At 42.7% G+C, this 19359-nt stretch overlaps 1 non-coding gene and 1 pseudogene across 1 annotated transcript; both read right to left on the bottom strand.

Annotated features, from left to right (window-relative positions):
* Nucleotides 1–1760: 1760 nt before the first annotated feature.
* LOC136386317 (small ubiquitin-related modifier 2 pseudogene) lies at nt 1761–2673 on the bottom strand (annotated as a pseudogene).
* A 13105-nt stretch (nt 2674–15778) lies between these two features.
* LOC136386590 (U6 spliceosomal RNA) lies at nt 15779–15887 on the bottom strand. The gene has a single exon (XR_010747960.1). It is a non-coding gene; the product is annotated as a U6 spliceosomal RNA (small nuclear RNA).
* Nucleotides 15888–19359: the final 3472 nt, after the last annotated feature.

The raw sequence follows: 19359 nt of genomic DNA, 5'->3' as shown, positions 1-19359 counted from the left end.
CAACGCCCTTTGCTGGAAGGATTCAGATTTGCGTTTCAGAGAATGCCCTCTGCTGGCTGCCAGCGGAATGGGGTGGGGGAAGGGAGAGAGCAAAAGCTATATACATCTCAGGTTGAAAGTGGTGGGATGTGGGTGGATATTGGAGGTGTTTTAAATACTTTTTTTTATTTTAAAAGTTTTAAATTTATAGAATTATTGCGAAGATAATACAGAGAGTTCCCATAAACCCTACAGCCAGTTTCCCCTAGCGTTAACATCTTCTATTAGTGTGGTACATCTGTCACAATTAATGAATCACTATTAATACTGTAATTTTTTTTTTTTTTAGCGAGGGGGGGGACAGACAGACAGGAAGGGAGAGAGATGAGAAGCATCGGCTCACAGTTGCGGCACCTTAGTTGTTCCTTGATTGCTTTCTCATATGTGCCTTGGGGGGGGGGCTGCAGCTGAGCCAGTGGGACCCTTGCTCAAGCCAGCAACCTTTGGGCTCAAGCCAGCGACCATGGGGTTTTGAACCTGGGTCCTCAGCATCCCAGGTCAGTGCTCTATCTAGTGCCTTGCCGCCTGGTCAGGTAATACTGTATTGTTAAGTAAAGTCCATACTTTATTAGTTTTTACCTAATTTCCTTGGTTTGTTCTAGGATGCCATCCAGGACACCACATTACATTAAGTCATCATGTCTCTGTAGGCTCCTCTTCACTGTGATATTCTTTTAGACTTTCCTTGTGTTTGATGACTTGGAGTCATCAACATTTGAGAAGTACTGGTTAGGTATTTTGTAGAATTTCTTCAATTGGAATATGTCTGATGTTTTCCTCATGATTAGAGTCGGGTTATGGGTTTAGTGAAGGAAGACCACAGAAATAAATTGCTATTCTCATTGCATCATATCAGGGGTACATGCTATCAATATGCCTTATTGATGTCAACCTTGCTCTCCTGGCTGAGGTAGCGTGTATCAGGTTTGTCCACTGCAAAACGACACCTCGCCCTTTCCATACTGTACTCTTTGGAAGAAAGCCAGTAAGTGTAGCTCATACTTGGGAAGCAGAGTGTTATGCTCCGTCTCCTCCAGGGAAAAGTGTCTGCATAAAGTAATTAGGGTTGTTCCACGCTAGAAATGTGTCTATCCTATAAGAGCTTTTAAGATGCAGGAATTACAAGGCTTTGGGAGTTTTTACCCCCCATTGTAAACAAAAAGTTTATTTAAACAACAAGACCCTGGGCATGAAGGAAAAACTATCTAGGATTCATTTCTTTTAGAGTAATTTATCCCTACTAAAGACAGATTGCCCTACACGTATAAAAAAGTTATAAAATTGTCCTTGATTTTGCAGTGATAAGTGAAAAACATTTAAATTCTCCAATTGAACAAGGTATGCAATGATTTTTATGTTCTTTTTTTTGTTAAACATTGAGAGTAAAATAACTTACTGTTATATAAAGAGCTGAATGAGCATGCCATTAATGAAGAAAGGGGGCGTTTTCACAGAACCAGTATTTTTCCCCATCCCATCTCCACTTGATGTCAATCAAAACATACCATTCATTGGCCATTTATTTAAAAAACTAAATGCTTGTGCATATACATTGATTACTTGATGTACAATAAAGGAATGGGGAAGGGGGAAATGAAAGAATAGAGAAAACTATACTGTAGTCACCAGGATGTTGTGGAACCAGATTGTGGTTTTCTAATTGAGAATGTCTTCTTGGTCTGAAGAAACAGAGTTCTGGAGTAAAGTAGCAGGTTCCCTTTTTAGCAGACACCTGTCTGCTGCTCGAGCACAGCAACTATATCTTCATCTTCCATTTCCAACTGTGCAGGTGTGTCTGTTTCATTGATTGGCTGCCTGTCAAAATTGGAATCTGACCGGCCTCATTGACAAACCTTGTCATTCACAGTAAGCTTTTGTTCGTTTACTGAGTGGTGTATGCCTCTTTATCTTAAGTTGTACCACAGAACCATGTTACGCCACTACCTTCAACTTAATACGATCGTTGTTCTCAGTCTTTTTTTTTTTTATTATTTTTCTGAAGTTGGAAATGGGGAGGCAGTCAGACAGACTCCTGCATGCGCCTGACCGCGATCCACCTGGCACGCCCACCAGGGGGCGATGCTCTGCCCATCTGGGGAGTTGCTCTGTTGCAACCAGGGCCATTCTAGTGCCTGAGGCAGAGGCCATGGAGCCATCCTCAGTGACTGGGCCAACTTTGCTCCAATGGAGCCTTGGCTGCGGGAGGGGAAGAGAGAGACAGAGAGGAAGGAGAGGGGGAGGGATGGAGAAGCAGATGGGTGCTTCTCCTGTGTGCCCTGGCTGGGAATCGAACCTGGGACTCCTGCACGCCAGGCCAACGATCTACCACTGAGCCACTGAGCCAACCGGCCAGGGCCCCGTTGTTCTCAGTCTTGACTCCTTCCTTAGGCTTTTGGTAGGCCATGACAAGCGCCGCAGTCTCCTCTGCTGCACTTCATAAAAGAGATACTAGGTCCTCACCAAACAAGCACATAATTAGAACCAGAAGTGGCAGAAGCCAATAGGCTTTAGTTATAGGAAAAGAAGAATTGAGAGAAATCAGAGATGACTATCAGGTTGCTGTGGAACCTTTGACAAGGCCCCTTCCTCTGTGGGCCCCTCTGTGACATGGTTGGAATACCAGATCTCGGACATACTCCATGATTCTGATAAATATGTTGGGGAGAGCATGGAGGCTTGGATGTCCCTGCTCTGAACTGGGACCACACTGTCAAAAGTGGGTAGAGGAGACTCTGGCCTAGAAAAGGGAACATCTTGCCTCAGGGCCAGAGTTGAGAGTGTAGGGTCCTGAGTTAAGGCACCTTGTGCACAGGGAAGAGACAACTGTGTGCAATATGTGGAGCCAATGAGCAGGTGGTGGAGTGAAGGGGAGGAGAAAGCAGCAGGGCAAAGGGCCTAAAGTGGGCCGGGAAGAGGTCAGCCTTGCAAGGGGATCCCAGCCAGTCCTAGACAGACAGCCTGGGTGACCTTGCCTCAATCTGCTCTGCTTCACAGCGTGACTCCCTCGCCCTCTCTAGAGGGCCTCAGTTTTCCTATCTACGAACTTAGGCTAATCATGCTTGGGGATCAGCCCAGGAGAAGCAACCTGCCTGAGTTCCTAAAATGGAATACAGCCTTGAAGTAGACCCCTGAAGCCTGGCCTTCATCATGTTCTTCCCGATTCCTGTCTTCCTAACCAAGTCCCCAGCCCCTTGTCCTGGCATTTGAGGCTCCTCTTCATCCACCCTGTCAGATAGAGCCTCTGACTTCAGGGACACCATTAGGAGCTAAGTATGGCACTCTAATATAGTTAGCCAGGGTGCTCACGTCACGGCCTGGGGCATGGAAGGAGAGGATGTTCTTTGTGTAGAGTGACAGCTTGTTCCCTGTGCACTCATTCCTCAGTGTGTGGTGCGGCTTCAGGTCCTGCCCAGTCCGGGCCTCCAAAAGGAGTAGACTGTTCTAGATGGCCATTAAGGTCACATTCAACTCCAAAATATAGCTTTTGCTGAAGACCAGAGAAGACAGACCCCATTTGCAGGGATCCTAACCAGAAACCAGGAGGAGGAGGAGGAGGAGGAGTTGTGGACCCAGTGGACCCCAGGGCCTGTTCCCATGCTGAAGCTAATTGGCTTTGTGTCTTCACAGCTCACCCCCATTACTCTACAGCACAGGGTCTTGTCTCTAGGGGGGAGGTTCCCAGGATCTTCTGGGCCCAGACCTTTAAAATGCCACCCACTTCTGTGAAACAAAGTTTGGCAAAATTGAACCAAAACTAGATTCAGCCTCCTTCTTAGGCTGCCCAAATGCCAGCACTACCGGCTCTCTCAGTTGGGGGTGTGTGGGATGGCTAGGGATGAATCCTGTTGTTCATTCAGTAAACATTTATTGAGCACATCCTGTGTGCCTGATACTAAACTGGGCGATAAGAATAGAACAAGGGAATATGACAAATCAAGTCTTTAGTCTCTTGGGCCCCAGAGTTTAAGATATATATATATATATATATATATATATATATATATATATATATATATATTTACCCCCCCATTGTAAACAATATATTATTTATATATATATATATATATATATATATATATATATATATATATATATATATATATATATATTGGGGGGGAAGGGAGAGAGATAAGAAGCATCAACTCATAGTTGCGGCACCTTAGTTGTTCATTGATTGCTTTCTCATATGTGCTTTGACTGGGGGACTCCAGCTGAGCCAATGACCCCTTGCTCAAGCCAGAGACCACAGGACCATGTCGATGATCACATGCTTAAGGCAGCCACCCTGCACTCAAGCCAACAACTTCGGGGTTTCAAACCTGAGACCTCAGCCTTCCAAGTCAACATTCTATCTACTGCGCCACTGTGAGTCAGGCTAAGACAAGGGTTTTCTGTTTTGTTTTATTTTCCTTTGACTGTATTTTATTTTTTTACTTTCTTTGTTAAAATAATGTTTAATTTTCAATTACAGTTGACATAAATATTATATTAGTTTCAGTATAACCCAGTGATTGGACATTATATAAGTGAACACCCCACTAAATCTTGTACCCATCTGACACCATACGTAGTTATTACAATATTATTGACTATATTTTATTTTTAAAAAAGATAATTACTTATTTGTTTTAGAGAGACAAGGGAGAGAGAGAGAGAGAAAAGGGGAAAGGAGTGGAAAGCATCAACCTGTAGTTACTTCCCATATGTGCCTTAACCAGGCAAGCCCAGGGTTTTGAATCGGTGACCTCAACATTGTAGGTTGACACTTTATCCACTGTGCTACCACATGTCAGGCTATTTCTTATGCTGAATTTTACATCCTTGTGACTATTCTGTAACTATCAATTTGTACTTCTTAATTCCTTCACCTTTTTCACCCATCCCCCCACCCTCTCCCATCTTTCAAAAACCCAATCCCCCAGCCCCCGCCCCTCTGACAACCACCATTTCTCTCTCTCTCTCTCTGTGGGACAAGTATTCTTAACAATTTTTATGCCATGGACCTGTTTGATGATCTGGTGAAGCCTATAGACTTTTACTCAGAAAACAGTATCTTTTAAAGGCATAAAATAAAATTACTTTGGATACAAAAGAAACAGTATATTGAAATATAGTTACTGAAATACAGAAAAAGCAAATATGTGTTCTTTGTTGATTCATTAACAATGGAGGATCTAATGACTATCATGACTTTAAAATAGATATGAGATTACATATTATTTCAAGAGATCTGCAACATTTATAATGTGATATGAAAATCTCTGTGATTTCTGTTGGTGATAGAGTCACCACTACTGTGGTTACATTCTTTACTAAAATTAAGAGGATAGTGAAAAATAAAAATGTAATTCTTTTTATCATGCAAATCCATGGACCCCTTCAAACCCTGTCCCCAGACTGGAATAGAGATCTATAAACCCAAATTAAGAACTTCAGGTAATGCCTGACCAGGCAGTGGCGCAGTGGATAGAGCGTCGGACTGGGATGCCAAGGGCCCAGGTTCGAGACCCCGAGGTCACCAGCTTGAGCATGAGCTCATCTGGTTTGAGCAAAATCTCACCAGCTTGGATCCAAGGTAGCTGGCTTGAGCAAGGGGTTACTCGGTCTGCTGAAGGTCTGCGGTCAAGGCACATATGAGAGAGCAATCAACGAACAACTAAGGTGTCGCAATGTGCAACGAAAAACTAATGATTGATGCTTCTCATTTTTCCGTTCCTATCTGTCTGTCTGTCCCTGTCTATCCCTCTCTCTGTCTCTGGGGGGGGAAAAAAAATATATATATATATATAGCAAGGTTCTTCCGGTCTCTCCTTCCTTCTTAAACAACTGTCATTTCAAGGACAGAAGCCTAGGTTTTATTTGGGATCTTCCTGCTGTGTAACCTCAAGCCAACCACTTTACCTCTGGGCCCTAGTTCCCTTAGTCTGATACAATGGGGGGAAAGCAAGAATTGGGACGAGAGACCATAATTATTAACGTTCTGGGCAATTAATTTATGTTCAATCATTTAATCCTTGCAACTATAGGGTCAGGCAAGATTTTTAAACTGTTTTCCCATTTCACAGACAGTTAAACTGAGAATCCTAGTGAGGTTGTCACTTGACCAATGTCTTAGTAAGTAGCAGGAGCTACACCAATCAAACCCCCTCAACCTCCATGGCTGAAATTAAGAACTAAACTCATTTTGAGTGAGAGAAACCTAGCTCAGATATCCTCGCAGTGAGAGTCAGCTATAGGAAATTGGGGGAAGAGCTGTGTCTCTTAGCGGAGCAGTGGCTAAAGGGGCTTACAGAGTAGGACAACAAGAAGCTAGGAGCTTCATCATTCAGTGACTCGCGCCAGGCCCCCTTTGGGCTTAGCGCTGGAGACGACTTCCAACTAACATCCCGAAGCCTAGTGCAACAGACCTACAAAGAAAATGATGAGTTCTTCTCTCCTGGCCAATCTTATTAAAGGATGGGCTCGGCCATCAGCCAATCAAAGACCCCCAAAGGGGCGGAGTCTTTCCCCGGGCCGAATCCGGGTCTGGAGGCAAGAGATTGAAGAGGTAAAAATAAGTGTTTTCATCTCCAGCCAATCACAAGGAAGACAGGGGAGCCTCGGGTCAGTAGGTAGCGGTGGAGCCAGCATTCCAGCTAGCGCTCGGGTCGGCGGGAGGGGCACCTCCTGGGTGTTCTTGAGGTCCAGTTCACAGTTCCTGGAGTCTGCTCGTGAGTGGCGTGAGCGGTGGGAGGTATCCGGTGAGAGGCTGTAAAGACCAGGTCGGGGGCGCGGGGGAAAGAGGCTGGGAGGGAGCGCGTGAGGAGTGGGGCCTGGGAGAGATTTTACCTGGGCGGCCTCTCAACCCTAGGTCAGCGGGTTGCGGAGGATCGCGCAGGTAGCAAGGGGAGGGCGAGCGCCCCTGAGACCAGGTGAGTATCCTGCGGAGCCCACCGCCCCTGCCTGCCCAACTGGCCCACCCCAACCTCTTGGGAGAAGGTTCTGTGCGAGTCTGCAGCTCACGTGATCGTCTGCGTGCTTGTCTGTAAGTCTCTCTCTGCCCCACCTCTTCCTCTCACAGTTGTCTTTATCTCCATCTTTCTTTCTTCTGTCTCTTTCTGTTTCTCTCCCTCTCAGAGACATACTAGACAACCCAGACCTTGAAGGCTGAATCCTGTTAAAACTGGCCGTTAGGCCTTGAGCCTCAGTTACCTCATCTGTCAAATGGAAATTTAATAATCTCCACCTGAGACAATACATGTACCTCACTTTGTCCAGTGCCCAAAACTTAAAAAATATTCAATAAATAATGATGGCCATGATTGAAAAGAATATTATCTCTCTTGGTCTTTGGCTTTGTTTTCTCCCTGTCAGTCTCTGACCCTACCACCCCCATTGGCTCTTCTTTCTGAATGCATCTGTCTTTCTGTTATTGTTTCAACTCTTTCTATAATACTTCTTTCCCATCCCTAAGCAGGTTAAAGGTGCATTGTTTATAGCAATGAGCTTGTTAAACAGGTAGAGTCCCCCAGGGAGAGGAGCAACTTAGATGAAAAAGTGGATCAGGCCTGACCTGTGGTGGCGCAGTGGATAAAGCGTCAACCTGGAAATGCTGAGGTCGCCAGTTCGAAACCCTGGGCTTGCCTGGTCGGGGCACATATGGGAGTTGATGCTTCCAGCTCCTCCCCCCTTCTCTCTCTCTGTCTCTCTCCTCTCTAAAAATGAGTAAATAAAATAAATAAATAAATAAATTTAGAAAAAGTGGATCAGGCCCTTTATCTTATATCATGGTAGTCACCACAAGAAGACCAGCGGTCTCCTAGTTACACCTCCATGCAGCCCTTCTGTCCCCATCCTGAAATCCTTTGACCAGGCCTCTGAAACTCATCTTCATGCATCAGCAAAATCCTCTCCATTCTCACCCTGGTTTCTGAAGAGTCTCTTAGTTTTCTGCCATTCCTTAGAGGTTCTCATACCTATTGGACCCAACACTCCATTTTTACAATGTATATATATATTTTCTAAATTTAATTTTATTATTTTTTTTTATATTTTTACAGAGACAGAGAGAGAGTCAGAGTGAGGGATAGACAGGGACAGACAGACAGGAACAGAGAGATGAGAAGCATCAGTCATTAGTTTTTCGTTGCGCATTGCGACATCTTAGTTGTTTATTGATTGCTTTCTCATATGTGCCTTGACCACGGGCCTTCAGCAGACTGAGTAACCCCCTGCCTGAGTGAGCTTTTTTTGCTCAAACCAGATGAGCCCGCGCTTAAACTGGTGACCTTGGGGTCTCGAACCTGGGTCCTCAGCATCCCAGTCCAATGCTCTATCCACTGCGCCACCGCCTGGTCAGGCTTTACAATGTATGTTTTGAAATGCCCCCTTCACTATTCTAAAATGAAGTGTGATAACAGAACCTGTCTACACACACAATTCCCCCAAACCAATATAATATCCTAATTTTAATATAATTGAGAAGTAAAGGAAGAACAATTTATAATAAAACAATATGCATTTTAATATGTAAAGGATGGGATATAATTTCACTAGAAGACATAATGAAATGGTCTTGCATATAATGATACTTGAACCTGGAAATGTGACAGCTACATGTGTGCTGCTTAGTGACTCAGAGACCACATGTAGGGTGATGGCATTTTCCTAGATGATGAACAATTCTTCATGAAGTTCTGTGAACAATTGATGAACAATTCTTCACAAAACAAAGTGCAGTCTTTTCTGAATTTATGTAGTTGTTGAATTTCTGGAAAAGTCATTATATATTAAAATCTATGATCTGGCCTTCATAACCTTTCTGACCTTATCTCCTACCACTGTCCCCACTGCTCTCTCTGTGCCACCCATCCTTGCCTCCTCCGCGCTACTTGGAACATATTAGGCACACTTTTACTGCGGGGATTTGTACTAGCCCATCACCAGTACCTAGAATGCTTTTCTCGCACAAGGCGCTTGCCCTCAATTCCTTTGGGCCTCTACTCAGATGTCACTTTCTCAGTGAGGCCTACCCTGACCATCCTTTTAAAGTTACAGCTTTCTACTAGCACATACCCTGATCTATTCTTCTCATAGTGCTCCTCACCCTCTTACAGAATATATAATTCACATCTTTATTATGTTTGTTATTTATTGTGTGACTGTCCCACTTGAGTGTAAGCTCTAGAAGGGCACATGTGTGTGTGCCCTGATGCATCCCTATTACCCGAAACAATGCCTGGCACATAGTCAGCTCTCTCAGTAACTGTTGAATAAATGAATAAATGAATGAATGAACAGGTTTTTTACCTACATCATTGTCCTGTGGGACATGATAAAGTTGTATGGAATGTGGTAGAGTTCTTTTCTGTGTGGAGCTGACTTGTCCAGTTGAACATCCCTAGTCCATGCCCACTAAATATCACCAGTGATCTCAAATTATTGTGACAATCAAAAAGGCCCCCAGACACCCCTTGATTGCACTGCAGCCCCTGCTGAGATCTGCTGCTTGAATAGCGGTCTGGCTCTCCCCTGAGCACCTTGCTCCCCAGCAGGAGGCCGGGAGGTAGGGGAGGTGTCCTCATTCTAATTCCCTTCCCAGACATATTCTTCTCCTTCTTAAACAACCTTTTTTTTTTAGAAATAAAATTTTTTATTTAAAAATAATTTTAGACTTTTGAAAAGTTGTAAAAATAGGACAAAGAATTCCCATATATCCTTCACTCAGATTCCCCAAATATTAAGAAATTATACGACTACAGTTCAATTATAAAAATTAGGTGATTAACATTGGCACAGTACTATTAACAAAAGTACAGAATTATCAGATTTTATCAGTTTTTTTCACTAATATTGTATTTATCTTCTAGGATTGAATTTTTTTTTTTTTAGATTTTATTTATTCATTTTTAGAGAAGAGAGAGAGAGAAGAGGGGAGGAGTAGGAAGCATCAACTCCCATATGTGCCTTGACTGGGCAAGCCTGGGGTTTCGAACCAGTGACCTCAGCGTTCCAGGTCGACGCTTTATCCACTGCGCCACCACAGTCCAGGCTAGGATTGAATTCAAGATCCCACATTGCACTTAGTTGTCACCTGGGCTCTTTCAATCTGGTGCAGTCCTTTAGTCTTTCTTTATCTTTCATGGCTTTGATACCTTTGAAGAGTCTTGGCTAGTTATTTTACAGGATTTTGGTTTATTTGGTGTGTCCTTGTGATTATAGTACAGTTAGGGAATTTGGGCAAGAAGACCACAGCAGAGATGTGCCTGCAGTACTTCATACCAGGAGCCACATGATACCAGTTTGTCTCAATATTGGTTTTGTTTACTTTGACTATTTAAGATGGTGTCTGCCAGGTTTCTCCTTTATAGTTATTCTTTTCCTTTATAATTAATAAATAATTTGTGAGTTGATATGTTAAGTAAATATCAACCACGTTGTTTTAAATCTCAGATCATCAGATTATACCATCACCCACCTACCTGCATTATAGTCAGATACAGACAGACACATACCTGCTCCTGTCACACCTCATCCCTGGAAGAATTTAGCTACTAGTTTCCTGTCACTCTGTATAACACTGGCCCAGTCCTACTTCTTGTGATTTTAATATCCAAACAGATGACCCTTCAGTGTTCTTGTCTCTCATTTCTGTGATCCACACTCCTACAATACTTGAATACTTTTGCCTTTCAGCCTCACCTCCGCCATGCGCTCTGATAGCTGTACTCTTCTTACCAGTTCCTGTGACAGCGTTGCCTCCGTAATCTCAGTCTCAGGCACCCTGCTATGCATCCACTAATTCTTATCCTCCTGGTTCACTCCCTCTAACACCCCAACTCCAGTAATCCTTCAGTGCCACTGGGATGGAAGGTTTTCATTACCCTTGACTTTCTCCAGGCTCCCATGTCCTCCCTTCAATCGGCTTAGATTCCATGCTCCATCATTATGTCATTCCCTTGCATACATCCTTACTTCCCTTGCCCTCTGTCACTTCAGCATACTGACAGGGCAATACCCCAGCCCTGGCTAAATCCAGTTCCGCCTGCTCCACTGTACTTCCCTAGGCCATTTGCTCTTCCACCCTCCTAGATGACTATTTCTTTCTTTCATTTTTTTTTTTTTTGTATTTTTCTGAAGTTGGAAACGGGGAGGCAGTCAGACAGACTCCCACATGCGCCCAACCGGGATCCACCCGGCATGCCCACCAGGGGATGATGCTCTGCCCATCCTGGGCATTGCTCTGTTGCATCCAGAGCCATTCTAGCACCTGAGGCAGAGGCCATAGAGCCATCCTCAGCACCCGGGCCAACTTTGCTCCAATGGAGCCTCGGCAGCGGGAGGGGAAGAGAGAGACAGAGAGGAAGGAGAGGGGGAAGGGTGGAGAAGCAAATGGGCGCTTCTCCTGTGTGCCCTGGCCGGGAATCGAACCTGGGACTCCTGCACGCCAGGCCGACGCTCTACCACTGAGCCAACCTGCCAGGGCCTAGATGACTATTTCATACCTTCTCTTCAAATCTCCAGCACCTCCTCTCTTACCCTATGCTCAGGGTACCTACTTGACTGAAAAATTAAAACCACAGAGCCATCCTCAGCTCCTGGGACCAATGTGCTCGAACCAGTTGAGTCATGGCTGTGGGAGGGGAAGAGAGAAAGAGAGGGAAGGGGGAGGAGAAAGGGTGGAGAAGCAGATGGTTGCTTCTCCTGTGTGCCCTGACTGGGAATCGAGCCTGGGACATCCACATACCAGCCGATGCTCTACCGCTGAGCCAACCTGCTGGGGCCTATTAGTAAGAACTCTTTATGTGTTTTAGATACAAGTCTCTTGTCAGTTATATGAAATACAAATCTTTTTGCTCATTCTGGGGGTTGTCTTTTCACTTTTTTGATGGATAAAAGTTTTAAAATTTGAAGTCAAATTTATCTATTTTTTTATTTTGTCATTTGAGTTTTTCATATCATATCCAAGAAACTATTTCATAACCAGGGTTACAAAGATTTATTCCTATGTTTTCTTCCAAGAATTGTATGGTTTTATGCTTTTACATTTAGATTGTTGATGCATTTTGAGTTCATTTTTGTATGTGGTGTGAGGTAGGGTCCAAATTTTATTCTTTTGCATGTGAATATCTTCTTGTCCTAGCACCTTTTGTTGAAAAGAATATTCTATTCCTCACTGAATTGTCTTGGCAACCTTGTGAAAAATCAATTGACCATAAATCATGAATTTAAAGGTTAATTTCATGACTCTGCATTCTGTTCTAGTGTGTGAATTCTGTTCTATTGAAACAGTTTTGAAATCAAGTTTTGAAATCAAGAAATGGGAGTCTTCTACCTCTATTCTGCTTTTTCAAGATTGTCTTGGCTTTTCTAAGTCCCTTGCATTTCTACATGAATTTTAGGATCAGCTTGTGAGTTCCTGCAGAAAATCAGCTAGAATTTTCACAGGGATTGTGTTGAATCTGTATATCTGAATCTATATGTCAATTTGTAAAGTATTGTCATTTCACAATATTAGGTCTTACTACTCATGAACATGAGAAGTCTTTCCATTTAGGTTTCCTTTAATTTCTTTTGAAGTGTTTTACAATTTTCAGTATGCAAGTTTTGTACTTTTTTTTTTTTTTTTTTTTTTTTTTTTGTATTTTTCTGAAGCTGGAAATGGGGAGAGACAGTCAGACAGACTCCCGCATGCGCGCCCGACCGGGATCCACCCGGCACGCCCACCAGGGGCAACGCTTTGCCCACCAGGGGGCGATGCTCTGCCCCTCTGGGGCGTCACTCTGCCGCGACCAGAGCCACTCTAGTGCCTGGGGCAGAGGTCAAGGAGCCATCCCCAGCGCCCGGGCCATCTTTGCTCCAATGGAGCCTTGGCTGCGGGAGGGGAAGAGAGAGACAGAGAGGAAAGAGGGGGGGTGGAGAAGCAAATGGGCGCTTTTCCTATGTGCCCTGGCCGGGAATCGAACCCGGGTCCCCCGCACGCCAGGCCGACGCTCTACCGCTGAGCCAACCAGCCAGGGCCAGTTTTGTACTTCTTTTGTTAAATTTATTTCTAGGTATTTTATTCCTATTGCTGCTATTATAAATGGTATTTAAAATTTTTTATTTATTGATTTTAGTGAGAGAGGAAGGAAGTGGGGACAGGAACATCAATCTTCTCCTGTATGTGCCCTGACTGGGATCAAACATGCAGCCTCAGCACTTCAGGATGATGCTCTAACCAACCAAGCTATCTGTCCAGGACAATTTAAAAAAATTTTTACTTGCTGATTGTTCATTGCTACTGTATAGAAATACAATTGGTTTTTATTGATTTAAAAAAAAAATTAAGTGAGAGCAGGGTAGGCGGAGAGACAGACTCCTGCACGATCCACCTGGCAAGCTCCCTATGGAGCAATGCTCTGCCCATCTGGGGCGTTGCTCCGCAACTGAGTTATTTTTAGTGCTTGAGGCAGAGCCCACAGAGCCATCCTCAGGGCCCAGGGCCAACTTGCTCAAATCAGTCAATTGTGCCATAGCTGTGGGAGAGGGATGGAAGGGGGAGAGAGAGACAGAGGGGGAGGAGGAGGGATGGAGAAGCAAATGGTTGCTTCTCCTGTGTGCTCTGACCAAGAATCAAGCCTGGGACATTAACACACTGAGCCAAAGCTCTAACACTGAGCCAACTATCCAGGGCAGTTCAAATAGTTTTTAGTGGATTTCTTACAATTTTCTATATACTAGATCATGTCATCTATTGATACAATAGAGATAGTTTTACTTTTCTTTTCCAGTCTGAATTTTTTTTTTCTTAGCTAAATTGCCTTGGCTAGACTTTCCGATACAGTGCTGAATAGAAGTGATGACAGCGGGTATCTTTATCTTGTTTCTGATCTTAGGGGGAACTATTAAGTCTTTCTCCATAAGTGTGGTGCTAGCTGTGGGTTTTACATAGATACCTTTTATCAAGTTGAGGAAGTTCCCTTCTACTCCTAGTTCTCTGAGTGTTTTTGCAATGAATGGGTGTTGGGTTTTGTCAAATGCCTTTTCTGTGTTTACTGAGATGATCATGTGGAGTTATGCTTTATTCTCTTAATATGGTGTATTACATTGATTGATTTTCAGATGGTAAACTTACCTTGCATTCCTGAAATAAGTCCTAGTTGATCTTGTTAATAATACTTTCTATATGTTGCTGGACTTGGTTTGCTAGTATTTTGCTGAGGATTTTTACATAAGGGATATTGGTCTGTAGTTTTTTTTGTGTTGTCTTTGTCTGGTTTTGGTATTAATATAATAACTGGCTGCATGGAATGAATTGGGAAGTGTTTTCTCCTCTGTCTTTTGTATGAGTTTGTGAAGGATTGATATTTACTTTGTTCCCTTTTCTGTTCTTTTGTTCTTTAATTCCTCTCTTGTGTTAAGTAGATATTTTCTACTTTACCATTTTAATTTCCATATTAATTCTATATGTTTACTGCTCATAAAAATTAGGGGACATTTTGCCTGACCAGGCAGTGGCGAAATGGATAGAGCGTCGGACTAGAATGCGGAGGACCCAGGTTCGAGACCCTGAGGTCGCCAGCTTGAGCGCGGGCTCATCTGGCTTGAGCAAGGCTCACCAGCCAGCTTGGACCCCAAGTCACTGGCTTGAGCAAGGGCTTACTTGGTCTGCTGTAGCCCCACGGTCAAGGCACATATGAGAAGGCAATCAATGAACAACTAAAGTGCCACAACAAAAAACTGATGATTGATGCTTCTCATCTCTCTCCGTTCCTGTCTTTCTGTCCCTATCTATCCCTCTCTCTGACTCTCTCTCTGTCTCTGTAAAAAAAAAAAAAAAAAAAAAAAAAAAAAAGTAAAAAAAAATTAGGGGATATTTTATAGCTTCATGTTCATTTTGAAAATATTCCTTAATTTTTGTGAACAGTATATTTTTAATTAACGTCTTAGTGGTTACCCTGGAGAATACAATTAACATTCTAACTTGAAACAATCTACTTTGGACTAATTTTTTTTTTATTGATGAGAGAGAGAGAAAGAAATATCAATTTGTTATTCCACTTATTTATACATTCATTGGTTGACTCTTATATGTACGCTGACAAGAGATCAAACCCACATCCTTATTATATCAGGATGACACTCTAACCATCTGAGATACCTGGCCAGGGCAGGATTAATTCAATAGTATATAAAGCAATTTGCTCCAATATGCCTCTGTTCCCTTTCCCCTCCTTTGTAGTATTGTCATACAAATTACTTCTTTATACATTACAAGCCCATCAACACCGTTTTATTATTATTGCTTTATATAGTTATCTTTTACAACAGATAGAAAAATACAAGTACAGAAATCCTTTTTTTCATAATAGCTATGGAGTTACCTTCAAGTGTCTGTCTATTAAGTCCCAAATATTGGTCCCCTCAAGGACATGTTCTTTTTTAAAGAAAAGTTTTAAATTTTAATTTATTGTATTGACATGGTTTCAAGTGTTCCGCTCAATATAACCCCCTCCACCCACCGCATCGTGCCCCTGCCCGGTACCCCATGTAAAGTCTCTTTCCATTCTCATTTCCCCCTTAGCCGCCTCCCCCACCTGCACGCCCCCTGCCCCTCTGGCTAGTGCTACCCTGTGGTCTGTATCTCTGTGTTATGTATATATAGTTTGGCTAATGCCTTCACCTTCTTTGATCCAGTCGCCTCTTCCCCCTTCCCTCTTCCCTCTGACAGCTGTCCATCTGTTCCCTGTGTCCATGTCTCTGTTTCTGTTTTGTTCCTAAAAATATGGAATGCTTTGCAAATTTGCGTGTCATCCTTGCTTGCGCAGGGGCCATGCTAATCTTCTCTGTATTGTTCCAATTTTAGTATATGTGGCTGCTTTTTCCCCCTGAATATGTATCATAATATACTGTTTCTTTGCTTGTCTCACAATTTTTTGTCAAAAACTGGACATTTTTGATACTCTAACGACTCTGGTATCAGACTCTTCCCCCCTCGAGGTTTGTTGTTGTTCTGGGTTGTATGTTTGTAGTTTATAGTGTTACTGTTATTTTTTTGTTGCTGTTTACTTGTTCAGCAAGTTTTCTCAACTAATTCTGTGAAGTCTATATTCCCTGTATTACTGTGTGGCCCCTGAGTTCTTCCCCAGCCTTTTTTTTTTTAAGTTCTTGTTTTTATTATTTATTATTATTATTATTATTATTAGTGAGAAAGAGAGAGAGACAGACAGTAAGGGAGAGAGATGAGAAGCATCAACTCAGAGTTACGTCACTTTTAGTTGTTCTTTGGTTGCTTCTCATATGTGCCTTGACCAGGGGGTTCCAGCAGAGCCAGTGACCCCTTGCTCCAGTCAGCGACCTTGGGCTTCAGGCCATCAACCTTTGGTTCAAGCCATGATCATGGGCTCATGTCTGTGATCCCACATTCAAGCCGGTGACCTGGTGCTCAAGTTAAAGTAGCCTGCACTCAAGCAGTAACCTCAGGGTTTCGAACCTGGGACCTTAGTGTCCCAGGTAGATGCTCTACTTACTGCACCACAGTCAGTCAGGCTAAAGTTCTTGCTTTTATTTTTATTTTTTTTTAAGAATTTTTTTTATATTTTTATTTATTTATTCATTTTCATTAGAAAGAGAAAGGAGGGGTGAAGAGATAGAACAGGGGGAGGAGCAGGAAGCATCAACTCCCATATGTGCCTTGACCGGGCAAGCCCAGGGTTTCGAACCGGTGACCTCAGCATTTCCAGGTTGTTGCTTTACCCACTGTGCCACCACAGTTCAGGCTCTTGCTTTTATTTTTAAGCCTAGATTCCTTGGGGTCACACTTGGTAAGTATAATTTGATGGTCAGCCAGTGATTGGTCAAATAGATTTCCTTAGATGCCTTGTGTCTATGTCTCCTGCCTTCTGCCATGGCGATCTGTGAGAGCAGGCATGGCTTCACACTTCAGCCAGTTTACATGGCAGCTTTAGATTTCACTGTCTGCTTGCACAGGGCCTCACAGTCAGCCAGATGTGAGTGACTCGGCTCTCTCCTTTTTCATTTCTTTCTTGAGCACTCACACAGCAATGTGATCCTTTTAGATCCCCAGGAAAATATCGGACCTTTTCAAATTTTCTGTAGTTGTCTCATTCTCCAGGATTTCCTCTAAAATTCCAAGCCAAAGCATTTATATCTCTCTGTTGTCTGGAATTTAGTCAGCGTTTGGCTCCTGAACCACTGAGTTGAAGAAGGAGAGAGAACGGGAATAGCCACAAGTTAAAATGTCATAGAATCTGCTGTCTTACCAAGATATAGTAGTTTCTTTTGAATAATTTTTATTTCATCTTTGTCTTTGGTTAATTGCCAGAGTTTTGAGATGGTTGACTTTAGTTGGTTTTCCTGTATTTTCTTTTTTTTTTTTTTTTTTAACAGGGACAGAGAGAGTCAGAGAGAGGGATACATAGGGACAGACAGACAGGAATGGAGAGAGGTGAGAAGCATCAATCATCAGTTTTTTGTTGCAACACCTTAGTTGTTCATTGATTGCTTTCTCATATGTGCCTTGACCACGGGCCTTCAGCAGACCGAGTGACCCCTTGCTCGAACCAGCGACCTTGGGTCCAAGCTGGTGAACTTTTTGCTCAAACCAGATGAGCCCGCGCTCAAGCTGGCAACCTCTGGGTCTCGAACCTGGGTCCTTCGCATCCCAGTCCAACACTCTATCCACTGCGCCACTGCCTGGTCAGGCTGTATTTTCATTGTTTTAGTGGAATAGCTAATTCACCAAAGCTCGCACTCTGCCATTGCATCTATCTCTATTGCTCCCATCTTTAAAAAAGTATAAAACTGTCTTTGTTCCCCATTCCCTTGCAGCTATGGCTTAATTTCTCTTTCCCCTAACAGTAGAACTCTCTACTAAAAGAGTTGTCATTCTTCAGTTTTTCCTACTCTTTCCCCTTCTGTTTGTTCTTATCAAATGTATTGGGGCCTGACCAGGCGGTGGCGCAGTGGATAGAGTGTCGGCCTGGGACACAGAGTACCTTGAAACCCTGAGGTCGCTGGCTTGAGCGTGGGCTCACTGGCTTGAGCGCGGGGTCACTGCCTTGAGCGTGGGATCATAAACATGACCTCACGGTCACTGGCTTGAGCCCAGATGTCACTGGGTTGAAGCCCAAGGTTGCTGGCTTGAGCAAGGGGTCACTCACTTTGCTGTAGCAACCCCCACACCCCCTTCAAGGCACATATGAGAAAGCATTCAATGAGTAACTAAGATGCCGCAACTATGAGTTGATGCTTCTCATCTCTGTCCCTTCCTGTCTGTCCCTGTCTATCTGTCTCTCTCTCTCCCAAACAAAAGAAATATATTGGATATGTAATAAAAGAATAAAACATTATTATATACATGAGTTATAAAGATAATATAATGAAAACCCAAGAACTCACAAGATTAAACAAGAACATTAATAATAGCATCTATACCTGTATCATTTTGTCTCATTCCCCCCACCCCACCCCCCGCCCCAGAAATTACCACTCTCCTAAATTTTGTGTTTAACATTTCCTTGCTCTTTTTTTTTTATATGTGTCTGTGTGTATTTCATATTTGTGGAGATGCTTAGTCAATACATTGTTTATTTGGCTTGGTTGTGAGCTTTGTAAAAAAATAGCATCATACTGACGTGGTCTTCTGTGACTTACTTTTTCACTCATTATTTTATTTCCAGGATTCACCTATGTTTTATATGTAGCTGTGGCTTGTTCATTCTCGATGCTGTAATATTATTTGACAGTAAAACAAATTATTCAACCATTTATCTGTTGATGGAAATTTGGGTCATTTATAGCATTTTGCTCTTATGAACATTCTTGTACATGTCTCCTGGCATACATGTGTAACTACTTTTCTAAGGAACATTCCTAGGAATGGAATTGTTGTTTAATAGGACATATAAAGATTTGGTTCAACAAGATTGTGCTATAATGTATTTTAAACTGATGGTACCAATTTATACACCTTTCAGCAATTTGTCCTAATGACCCACACCCTAATCAATACTTGATATTGTCCCACTTTTTAATTTTTGTCATTATAATGAATGTAAAGTGATACCTCATTGTGGGCTATATTAACATTTTTTCAGTCACTAAGGTGATTAAGCATCTTTTCATATTTATTGGCTACACATTTCTTCTTCTGTGAAATGACTATTACAATCTTTTGCCCATTTTTTTTATAATAATTTTATTTTTTTAATGGGGTGACATCAATAAATCAGGATACATATATTCAAAGATAACAAGTTAACAAGTCCAGGTTATCTTGTCGTTCAATTATGTTGCATACCCACCACCCAAAGTCAGATTGTCCTTTGTCACCTTCTA

Source organism: Saccopteryx leptura, chromosome X (assembly GCF_036850995.1).
Source record: "Saccopteryx leptura isolate mSacLep1 chromosome X, mSacLep1_pri_phased_curated, whole genome shotgun sequence".
NCBI classification, from domain to species: Eukaryota; Metazoa; Chordata; class Mammalia; order Chiroptera; family Emballonuridae; genus Saccopteryx; species Saccopteryx leptura.
Note: the sequence above shows the minus strand (reverse complement) of the source record. Positions and strands in the feature narration are given on the sequence as shown.